Below are 10,274 nucleotides of genomic sequence, written 5' to 3'. Positions count from 1 at the left end.
ATTCAATCATTCCTCCCTCCTCCAGATTAGTCCTCTACTACTGAGTTTTGGTGGAGTTATAATGAGCTGTGTGTGCCTTATCACGGCTGAAAGAGGGGGGTCCTCTTGAACTGAGGTTACATGGAAGAGGAGAGGACATGAGAGAAGAAGAAGAAGGGGACAATAAGTTTCCATCCACCTGTTTTTATGAAAATCTACAATTTCCACTAGTTTCCACAAGTTAGCATACTGCAAAAGAGAGAATTTACTCTGTCAGCAATATGACAAACAACAATATCATTGTTGACTATTAGATTGTGTACATTGTGCTGATATTGAACTGTGTACTGAACTTCCTACAAATAAACACGGCTAAAGATGTATACTAGTGTGTACAACATCCCAGATTCGATTCCCTGCTGGACCTTTGTTGCATTTCATTCCCCCCTCTCTCCCCTCCTCCCTAATTGCTGGTCAACCGGTTGGTAACACACCTCAATTTGGAGTGCATGCTTTACAGCCTTCACTGCAGTTTCCTGCTTGGGACAATCAGACATTTCAAGTCAGCAAAGCAAAAAAGTAGAAAAAGTACCCTTTCCCTTCTTCCTTCCTCTTTCTGTCATGAGGAGAGTTGAGCTCCTTCACACCTCTTGTAAAAAGCCTTGGGGTGTGATGTTCTGACATTGTAGTGTTTCTGCTAACACCCCTGCTCAGCTTCTCTCACACCATGTTCTACAAGTTTCCCTTCAGCACTGCACACCGCTCATTACAAGAGTAGTGTGTTTCTTTTTTTCACCCATATCTCAGGTTTTCAATGCCCCGATGGTATTGTCTGGATGTTTCATGCCTCTAAATACTGTCTTACTCTGCATTGCTCTTTTTGATATCAACATCAGAGGAATCTTTAAGATCAGCAAGGTCAATTCCTTGAATTCCTTGCAGGAGATGCTTTTTAAGGTTACGCATCGATTTGAGCTAATCAATACTTTTTCACATGCAGCACATGGCACCTATGCTGCCTCTTTCCATCTGCATCTTGTTTTTTATGTATTAGGAAGACGGCTGCATCTGCCTGCTCTTCCTGCATTAACGAGCTAGGGGGAAAAAGGCGGATTTATGGTCAAAAGGCAGAGAGAAAGCAGTGGGTGGGGAGGGTGGGGGGGGTAAAGAGGCTATTAGCAGGGGGAAAGATGGAAAGTTTGGGGCTGATAAAAAAAAACAGCGGAAGAAAGAGAGACTGTTTGAATCATGGGTTGACTCCATTATGCTTTGTAAGAGAGAGTGCATTGTGCTGCTGTAGACTCTCTCTGAATCGCCAAACTCAGTTAATCATTGTTGAGGCGGCACAAAAGGCAGGGAAGGGTGGGGGGCGTGGCTGCATTGTCAGCAGGAGGCAGGGCCGAGTGTGTGTGTGTGCACGCATGTGTGTGTGTTTCTGGGCCTCCTCTACAGAGACAAACCCTGCGAAGGCTGCTTGGCAGGATGGCTGACACTTGACCTCGCTGCTCCCCTCTTTTCTGTCTATTCAAGCCGCCTGGTTGCCATTATGAAGTAAAATTAGCTCCCCGTTCACCCGCTCACAAACCCTTGGCCTCCCCTCTCAGCTCCACCCCTCAAAGGTCACAGCTTGCACCCGAGCATTTTGCTCCATTTTGTCATGCCTAATGAGGTGACTTGCGACATAATTGTGCAGGCAAAACATTTCACACATGTCTCTTTTGCTAATCTTATGGCATTTCACTTGTTTAAAGAAAAAGCAGCTGGCGTTTGCCACACAGGCTGTGAAAAGGCAAGTAGAAGGGACAGGAAGATGAAGGGATGAAGGGATGAAGGGATGAAGGGATGAGGAGTGAGGTGGAGGGTGGAGGAGCAATCATATGAAAAAGCTTTGCCAGACTTAAGGCTAAGAGGTATTTTCCCACCGTGTTGAAGCATTTTTCCCATCTGAAAAATCTGCCATTGTATTCAAAAGAAAATAACACAATTTAGAGTTGTTATCTAGAAAACTTGATGAGAAGAAATGAAGTCAAAATGGCAAAATAGGTATAGTGGCATGAGATTTTTCTATTTGTTTTGAAAACACCTACAGAGAAAAAGTGTTTGTTGACAGCACAAGAGACAGTGATTGTCAGGGGGAGCACCTGGTGTGACAAAATGATGGGCCATATTGTTGTATCATCTTACTCCAAGTTCACCTGCTGCTCCATTAACTGCAATCTGACAACAACAGACTTCATCAAACTGCTCTTACATGGGTGAGAGGGGAGTGAATGTTTCCTTCTAAACAGAGAAAGGAAAACAAACAGAAAAAAACTGCTAAAATACAACTGACTGTCTACAACTGGGCTAAAGCAGAACACATAATCTGACAAACCTACAACCCTTACCCTAACCTGTTTGGATTAATTAGTTGCTAATAGCCCCTCTCCCCCAAAAGCTCCAAAACCAATTCCACTCCAGTATATTAACCCATGAAACAAGTTGCCAGAAATTGAGCATATCTTATTAAATGATAAAAAGTAAGGAGTGAAATAACAAATTGGTTTGTTTCAGCCCCGAAATTTGGCACGGGTGCCGAAAAATGTGTCACAGGAAGTTCAAACTGTGCACAAAGAATGCTTTGTTAAATGTTACTGTATCTATTGAAAAGCAACACATTACTTAGTTTGAGCATCTGAAACATAAGGATTTGCTACATGAAAGTAAACTGAGCTTTTGAGGGTTGGCTGGACAAAACAAACAGTGATTCATTGATTAACTGAGACTATGACCAGAAGATTAGTCAATAGTGAAAACATTTTGTAGTTGCAGCAAAAATCTCATCCAGATCTTTTGGTCCATCAAACTCTGGATTCACTCAATGAGGTATACAAGGGTCAACTTAGTGTGTGGCACATTAGTATGGGTTCGCCCTGTTTAAGTGCTATGTGGAGCATTATTAAGTGTTAATTTCACAGTGGCCATGTATGTGCTCCACTCACCTCAGCTCTAAAAAGAGGCCTCCCAGACTGTGGAAAAGGTCCTTTAAAACTGGGTGGACCCATGAAAAAGGGGTTCCTCCCACCCTAGCAGAGCAAGACGTCACGGCCAATTTGTTAACCACAATTGATTTGGCATGGTAGAAAATGACGCCACCGCGAAAGCCCAGCATATCTCTAGCCCACACGAGGGTTGCATCAATGCACGTTTACTTTTTTTAGATGCACAAGCCCCGGCATGAGAAAGTGTCTTTCAATAAGCCGAGCACAATAAGCCGAGCGAGCACTGTTGCAAAATGTATAAGGGTTTTCTTAAATACAGCCGCTGAATCTAATTTCACTTCCCGGCCTGAGTGCTGAGCGTGACAAGCCACATTCCTCAACGAAGCGTAGTTTTTCTAATTTCAGAATGCTAATGTTTATTTACTTATTTACACATAATTACATTCAGACTTCAAACTTTTAATAGACCACTCCTGCAATATGGCTTCCAGTATATTTTTTGTGTAAAAACAGAATAAAATGACCAGGTCTTCTGCTTTCTAAAGCAAAGGGTCTCTATACCGTCACCGCCTGCAGCAAGGACCCAGTTTCCTCAGCTGGCTCATAGGGAGCGATGGCAGCCTTCAAAGGAGACTCAGGCTAAGGGAGGTGTGTATATTGGCCAAACTCTCTTAAGATCACACAGTTGTTTGTGTGTTGGTATGAATATAAGTTCTCTGTGGATGCACAGCATGCCTGTGTGTGTGTGTATGTGTGTCAGTATTCGTCCTCATTCCTCTAACCCTACCCCCCCTCAGGACAGAGACGCTGGCATGGGGCAGGCTTTGAACCTGCCTCTGCCATGCTCTCTAATTGCAGGGAGCTCCCGGGCCTCAGCCTGTGCAGCTGTGTGCGGCGCCACCGCTGTGCCGTGACAAGCGTCTCCCTCCCTGCGGCTGGTTTACTGTAAGGTGTTTTTAATTACTCGTCCCTCCCTCCACCCTCTATCTGCCTTTGTGTGCCATCAGAAGTTTGTTCAGCCCTCTGCTACTCCTGTTTTTGTAGTCTGCAATAAAATGGCAAAAATGGCTCATTCTCTCTAATTGCGTCCCTTTGTTCCTCTTCCCTCTTCTGCTCCATCTTTTTCAACATCTGTATTATGCCTGTATTAATATATCATTTGAACTCTTTACTCTCCTATTCCTTATTCCTCCCTCCTCCTTTACTCCCTCCTCTGCCCAATGCACATTTAGTTCATTCATCGTTTGGTGAAGGCCATAAAAGGAGCCTTGTCATTTATGGGGAAATTAAATCACACAAACTGGCATTCATCCCAGCCACTGGTGCATGGAAATGATGTCACCATGCATAAGCGTCATCTGGAAAAGTTTGCAATCACTGTCACTCCATTGCAAATTAAACAGTGGCGTTATGGGGACAGATGTGTTCAAATTAATAACAAACTCATCAAACTCTCTTTTGAATTTATAGGGAAGTTTTGATTATACAGTAGTCATCTACCTCGTGGATGCTGTTGGGAAAATCCTCCTCTCCACAAGACCACTTCCTGTGCTGGAATGTCGTTTGATATGTCTCAACCACAAGCACCATCAAAGAAACCTGAAAGGTGTTGCTACGGGCGCCTGTGCACAATGCTCATCTTTCAGATGATCCTTCACCACCTCTTGCTGACACTGATAATAGCAAGAAAAGTCTCTCTGCCCCTGCAAGAGCACACATGCCAATCTAGTGTCTTATTTGTCGGCTTGGTCTTACAAGACAGGCAATAGCTTAATGGGTTTGAAAGGGGAAAAAAATGAATCTGTCCTCATCTTTAGAAACTAGAACCATGGCTCAGGCTGAGGAATGAGGTCTGAATGCCAAACAGAGGTCCGTAAAAAGCAGATAGGCATTCCTCTCCTTCAGCATGACTTGTTTGAAGCAGCGACAGCGCAGACGTGCTTAGAATTGGAGCAATGCTTTGAGCTTGTGTTCACAAAAGTTTTTTAATGTGCCATCAAACTCCCTCCCGCACTGAGGCAAGGCTCGCTGATATTCACCTACTTTTGACAGCCAGACATGCATTTACTTTTTCTTTTTTTTTCTTCTGTAAACACTGTTTATCAATTAATGCAAAAAAGCACTATCGATCTGGTGCGGTAATGATACAGTGCTCCCACCTCGTGTCTTATTCATCCAAGCACCCTCCATCTCCACTCACAGCGTTTTAATGTTCAGTTACAGCTTTCAAATCCCCAGTCGCCCTTAAATCATCCTCAACATTGCCTTTTTACAGCTTGAAAGTATTATTGGCAATTCTCATTGCCACTACTACAGTGAAAGTCAAGGATTTTACTTTTCTTTTAGCAAAAATTCCATATCTTACCTTATCCTCTTTTTCAGTCCTTCTTTTGTGAAAAATGTTCCGTTTTTCCACTCTTATCTCTTTGTTCTTCTTTACCCTGCACGCTCACTAAATTTCCCTTGTAAAAGTTGCGAAAGCTACTGCCTGCAGTGCATCAGTTTCCCTAAAGTCACCTTGAGTCCATACTCTCGCTCACTGTCCTCTTTGTAAAGTTTCCTCTTTCCCTGTCTATATATAAATGTATATCTTCTGTTGCTGCTTCCACTCTGTCACTGATGCTTTCTGCTTCTCATAACTGTCTGCACACTCTCATCCCTGGTGTTGCCTATCTGGGGACCCAATCAGACTAAAGGACCATTTGTCCTTCTCTTTACAATCAGTGGGACGGCCTCCCCCGGCTACAGCGTAATCCAGCAATCTACAACCTCGGATATGGGAAGGAGCAGTGGACGGGGAAGAGCTGGAGAGAGTGAAATAAGAGGAGGAGAAGAGAGAGAAAGAGCTGTAGGGGTTAGATTGACAGCAGGATGGGGGTGAAATTTGAGCAAGTGGGGGTGAAAAAAAAGAGGTTGGGTGAAATCAGGCAAGCAACGGATGGAGGAAAGAGAAGAGAGAGACATGAGGTGGTAGGTTGTGAGCAGTGGAGGGAAATGCTCCTGCATGCACCACAAAAGTAACTCATTTCATCTCAGGGTATTTGCAAGTGAATAAAGTGACCAGCGTTGGTGGGGAAAAACTCGGGAGTGTGTGACGGCAGAGTGGGTGTGTGGAGATTGCCGAGGGTGCAGGGTCCTTGGATCACTGACCAGCGAAGTAGAAAACGCAAAGGATGAGGAAGAGAGAGGAAAAAAATCACCTTCCCTCCTGCGCTAGAGAACCTGCCCTAATGCATTTTAATGAGCCGGTGTTGTACACGGCTGGATCTGTAGAAGGATTTATGGGCATAAAAGATGAAGCTTTAAACTGCATTATATTCCACTGCTTGCCCAGTCAGAGTCAAAGCAATTAGTTTTTCAAATTGGCAAAAAGATCCTGAAAAATTAGGTGCACGCCAATACACACAAAAAGCGCAGCAGAAGATTAGTCACGGTCACAGAGATCTGATCCCTGTTTAGTACTGAGCGAGAAAATAGCAGTGTTTCATTTAAGCAATCATGGAATTAATGCAGCAAAAAGAGGTTTTCAGAGTTGAGTCTCTTGCATATTTCTTCTCAGGAGGAGAAGAACTGGGAAAGTGAAATCATATTGGAGATGTACTCAACCATGTTTAAACAGAAATGAGAATATATTACATAGAAACAAGAAGTGTTCTAGGCTGCTGCTCGGGCTCTTATTTTGTATTTTTTTCCATTTTATAGTCTGAACTGTTTCCATATTATATTTATAGTCAAAATAAAGTGATAGAGCTTGCAAAGTTTAGAGTAACTCCACTTCTCTCCATGTCCCATTGGGACGACTTTGCTCTTTTTTTTTTCTCCACTCGACAACCCTTTGACTCTCCTTAATCTTCCTGACAGAGTAATTTGGTGTGTTGTACAGCTCTAAAAATACAGATGAAGGCTGTTATCACCCACCGAGCCAGATGGTCAAAAGGTTGTACTTCTCCATCGGTTCAATATGTTTTTTCTTTCTCCCACTCTGTCCCTTTCAATATGTCTTCTTTCTGATTTGGCAGGTCATTCTTCTTCACCACTAGCCCCCCTCCTTTGCTCACAGCCCTCCCCACTGTCTTTGTCTCTTTAAGGACCTGACTGGTTAGCGCCCCAGCCAATCTGTCAGCAAGCTTGACTGGACCTCCAGAAAAAAAGTCAGGGGCTCCCTCTTTGTTGGAGTGGGCTGCAGACAGGGTGGCATTCAGGCCCATTAAACAACACCTTCCATCAATGTGGCAGAGTCGAGGATAATAATTGGCAGAACAAATTGAACCTATAGGGCTTATGGAAGGGCCCCAGTCTGTTTTTAAAGTCTGTTATGGTGGTAGACGCATGGAAAACAAGTCCCTTTGGGTCCCCTCACAAAGGCCTAGATCCACCATAGAAATAGATTTGATACAGTTATGTTCTGCATGTTGCTGGACTTTGGTTTTGTGGTAAAATGCTGGATGTTATAGGGACACGGTGCGTTCACGCATTGTATTAAGTACGCCTACTCTTAAGATTGAGGGCTGTAGGTTTATAAAGGCAACATCCTGTTCTGTCACCTCAAAGTACCTCTAGGAAAGCTTACAAGACTGTTCAGGTCTTTCATTAGGAAAGCAGATTTTATGGTTGTTAGAGTTACATATCCTCTTTGAACAAATAGCCTCTCAGTTGCTGTTTTGTTACCATCCCTCCATTAAGGCCTGATCACACCAACATTATTTCAACTTTAAAATTTTGTGGCCAATATATAACATATTCATATATTCCAATTTAATCACAATTTAACTTTGGTCAACTTCAACCGTGATTACATGACAACTTTAACTAGCTGTCCAAAATGGAGGAAGCTATCATAGCTTCTTAGCTGTGTTGCACCATCTGGTTGTGAGCAGTTTTGAAATGGGTTGACAGTACATATCTGTTTTTGGATAAACAATGTTATTGTCCCGAGCTAAGCTAATGAGCTAAGTGTTTTCTAACTTACGTTAACCAAATTTATTAGCTCGGAGAGTTTTACTTTCCCTTTTAAAAACCGTTTATTAAACATAATGGTGTGCAATAGTAAAGAAAATGCCAGGGGGAAGTAGGAGTAGGGAGAGATAGTATTGAAATAATGTTGACTTGCTCTCCAGCTGGCTTATAGCAGTTTACCAACTAGCTAGTAATTATGTTTTAAAGAATGTGCCATTATCCCTGTATTTAAACAATATTGTGTCTCCTCCATCTCCTTCCTCTCTGTAACGGTCAGCTACTAGGCTATGCACGTACTGACAGAAGTGGAGTTACATCGAGATAACCACTATTTATGCTTAAATGGGAATGCACAAAACAGGCACCAGGAGTTTATACACATTTTTTCTCCCCTGGCCTTTTTCTAGAGACAGAATGTATTTGTGTCACTAATCACAGTAATCAGTAAGTAGTTGTGTTATTGATAATGCCAATCTACACAGAAAGTGTGCCTAGAAGCTTTTTTGACGTTTACACGTCTCAGAACAGATATGCTTATATTTAAGTAGTATACTCTGACTGCTCTGACTGAGTCATCCTGAGATCCCACCATTTGTTTTTATTCAGAGTCTATTTGTTTCTCCTCCAGCTCATTTAGTGAAAGGTAATCTCCACAGACAGCTGTTTAAATCACACAAATCTCCAATTCTGAACTTAGTAACGGTAATTATATTGATTGTTCTGGAGCACCAGTGTGACTATGAGCTTGCCAGGTTCACAACAGGCAGATTCCCCTTCCCCTCTATACAGAAATAAAGTCAATGCAATGAAGTCACTGTCCTCTCAGCTTCCCATGAGCTGCTGCTGACAGATGTGTGGACAGAGTCGTCCAAACACAGGTCACAGTGCTTATAGGCCGCTCATGTCCTAGTCAGTCTCTCTTCAGCCTTGTGTCAGATATTGTCTCATGTACTTTCTTCAAGGAACTAAAGTTGAACTAAAGTTTTGACATAATTCAAAGAAGCTATTATAGTTTTGATAGTGTCCAAGGCTTCAAATGACCTGATGTGTCTGATCCTGCAACAAAGCTTCAGGTTATTTGACTGAAGATACAGCCAGTGTTGTGGGTGGTGGTTCAAAGATGCGAAGAATCCCCAAATGAATAAAACGTTCCTGACACACTCTCTCAAGATTTAACATTAAATAAGCTCTTGATAATGCTGAGCTTCCAATAGGTAATTAAAACAATGGCAGCAGTTAGGTTAATTAAAAATCGAGCCCAGGAAGGCAAAACCCAGCTTGCTTTTTCGCCTTCTTTACCCTCACTTATCATGTAAGAACCCTCAGATGAAATAACCTAAACAAAATTCAGCCAGTCTTATTCTGTGTATCACTTTGCCACCACAACCACCACTAGGGGAAAGCATGAAAGAGGGTTAGGTTTCAGAAGAACAAGATGAGAGAGCGCCAGGGAGAGAGGGAGCAAAGCCTCCATGTCATCTAAGATAAGAGGAGCAGCTCTCTTCCCTCCTGCCCGGGATTAAAAATGGCATGGAGCAGAACAAGCCCGAGTACAAAGAGCTCTTCTGTGTCTTTGGGGTGTGCAGTCAAGCCTTTTCATGTCTGATTTTGGCTACAGGTTGAAACAAAGGGAAATTAGATGGGGAAGTCATTGTGTCTTTGTGGAGGGGGATACACACGTGGAAAAAAGATTTGTATACAGAAGCCAAGTTCACAACTGAAGCAGTAACCTTTACAGTAATTGGTGGAAAAGACAAATATAAGATGTTTGGCCTTAATTGTGAGCCATTGGCACTGGGTCGAAAGAGTGAACCATGACATTAACTGCCTGCCTGGCATCATTTGGCTTCCTGCTTCATATGCTCTTGTCTCAGACAAGCTGTTTCTTTCAAGATCCTATTTTCCTAGTGACCTTTTCACCATTTCCCCCTCTCGTGTCTGAGCCACGCCACCTCAGCAGGGTATTGACTTTCACTCCGCCGTGTTAAACTTTGCCATCCGTGTGGGGCTTGTTGCTGAGCCTCCACTGTGACAAGAGGCGGCATTCTGTTTGGGATAAAAGGCTCCCCGGGCTGTTTGATGCGGTATTCCGGCGGGGATAGGCAGGGACTTGGCCTTGATGAGCTGACAGGAGCTGAGGAGACGTGGGGCCTCGGAGCAGCAGGACCACAAACCTCGGGAACAGCGTGCCTCGCTCTGATATTTACCCCTCCCTATTCTGTCATTCCCCATAACCTCTACTCTCCGCTTTGTCCCTGTGACCCTGTCTGTGCTGCTGAATCTGAAATGAAAGACTAAAGTAACTTTTGAAGTAGAAATTAAGGGGGAGCACATATGTTGTGACTGATGCAAGAAACA

Source organism: Scomber japonicus, chromosome 21 (genome assembly GCF_027409825.1).
Source record: "Scomber japonicus isolate fScoJap1 chromosome 21, fScoJap1.pri, whole genome shotgun sequence".
Lineage (NCBI taxonomy): Eukaryota > Metazoa > Chordata > Actinopteri > Scombriformes > Scombridae > Scomber > Scomber japonicus.
Note: the sequence above shows the minus strand (reverse complement) of the source record.